Consider the following 2,352-nt stretch of genomic DNA (forward strand, 5'->3'; position numbering starts at 1 on the left):
AAGTATCTACTTATGAATGAATGAATGATGCAATCAAACAAACAAACATAAGTATGAATGATCAGAATGTAATGCAAGGTGTTTCAATTCCCTTATGATGTTGTAGCATAAAGGATGTCAATCCATAAAGAGTGTGATATGTAAGCAGTCAAGATGTGATCAATGCATTCAAGTTAAGCCAAATATAATTATGATTTGTTTCTAACAACCTAATGACAATAATGAAATGCAATGAACTAAGGCAACTTAAGACAATACTAATGCTGAATTAAACTGTAGAACAAGTGCAATAAACAAGACTAAGCAGAATTAAGTAATAAGCAGAAGAAAACATGAATAGAACAATGCATAAGCAAGAAAGTAACATGGAGCTCGACCTAGCACTCAGTCGAGTGCATGGTCGAGTGGGAGGTCGAGTTGATAAGCGAATGAACAGAAACAGAGCAAATAATGAAAACTGAGCAAACAACAAGCAATTAACAATACTTAAACAGGGAAATCAATAAACAAATAAAATCCTAAGGATGGATTCATGCGATGGACTCAAGCTATGGCTATCTAAATTGGTCAACAAACCTCAATCAACAATGAGCTATCTCTAGACAATGATCTTCTAATACATGTTAATCCATTCTCATGACAATAACAATCAAGCCAAGATACTTCTTAGACCTAGTTCTCACTAGCTATTACATATCAAAGCAGGCATTAAAACCCAGATCATCAATTTTAAAAATCACTTTAAACATCTAATCTCTTAGCATGCTTCATGATAATCTCTAGCATTAAACTTATCTAACAACTTAGACATTGGTCTGATGCTAAGAAGCTTAAGATCTATCCTTACCCTCTCAGTATAAGAATAGCATAGAGCATATCTAATCTAGAAGAGATATATAACAATCAAGCTTGACCAATCTAAACAACCATAACCTTTACCCAGCCTAATCCATCCCTAAGATCCTAAGCCACTAATAAGATCTAAAAATCATCATGAAGAACACAAACCCAGAAATTAATGAAACTATCATGACTAGAAAGATGAGATAAAGATGAACAATATTGAACAAAGAAGTGAAAACAAATATACAACAGATTCAAAGTTATGAAGGTTACAAATCTATGAAAATCTAGAGAAAAGATAAGAGATGATGCAATAAAGTAAAAGAAGCTAAAAATGGCAAAAACTAGGTTATGAGGTGTCTACATGGTCTCCAGGGTCTCTCTCTTCGGCCACAAGTGCCAGTACACATATATATAGTAAAGAGAGAGAAGCCCTAGTTAGCTAGAGGACAAAACAGAGAGGCGGCGGTCAGCTCGACCATGTGCTCGGTCGAGTGCATGGTCGAGTGGTTGGTCCGTCACGTAGCTCGAGTCTTCGATCTGGGATGATATCCGTTCAGTAAAATCGGGATAACTCTTGCACTACACCTCTGATTGCCTTTAAACCACCGGCATTAGAAAGTTATCTCAATTTCCTACAACTCTCATGAAGGATGCGGAAGCTGAATCGCAACGGAAGATCTTCATTTGGATCGATCTTTGAGGAGCTCGTTATGAATCCGACCGAGTACTCGACCATGTGCCTGCTCGAGTGCTGTGGTCGAGTTGCCTTGCGAATCCACTTCCTGATACTTTCAGTCCTCTTGTTTAGCTCCAGAAATAACACCAAGTCCTTCCTTACCCTTTTAGAGCTCCATAACACCTAATAATACTCCAAATGCACAAATGTATGCAATGCATGCTTCTAAACATCCTAAGTGTATATTTGGACATAAATGGCTATAAAACCTAAGGAATCATTTCTATATGATGCAAAACATGAACTAAACAAGGCCTTAAATATGGTAAAATATAGTAACATCAACACCCCCAAACTTAGTCTTTGCTTGCCCTCAAGCAAATAAACAAGACATAAGTAGGAAGGTGAGGTTTGAAAATGGGATCTTAGAACCTAACAACTTACTAATGAGCTACCTAGAATGAATGTCCAAGTTACTAGTACTATGATGCAAGGTGAATGAGCTGTACTTAAAAACTTTAGACAGACCTATCACAACCTCTACTCATTCAAGCCTTAGATATCCACATGCATTCAGATCAATCATTTTCTTTAACATTCATTAACCAAGAACATGAATCAGATTGTGCAATGTTTAAACTCATTTGTCTTGGAGATAAAGGTTTAGAGACAAGGATGGTCTCTCTTTAGAGTGGGGCTCATTAAGTCAAGGTTCTCTCATAAAAAATGGATTGAACTTTAGAAGAAGGCTAAAGGTAAGAACTAATAGACACATACAAGAACAAAACCTTGTCTACCCAAAGGCACCCAAAGTGTTTGATCCTAACATT

Source organism: Camelina sativa, chromosome 6, assembly GCF_000633955.1.
Source record: "Camelina sativa cultivar DH55 chromosome 6, Cs, whole genome shotgun sequence".
Classification (NCBI taxonomy): Eukaryota; Viridiplantae; Streptophyta; class Magnoliopsida; order Brassicales; family Brassicaceae; genus Camelina; species Camelina sativa.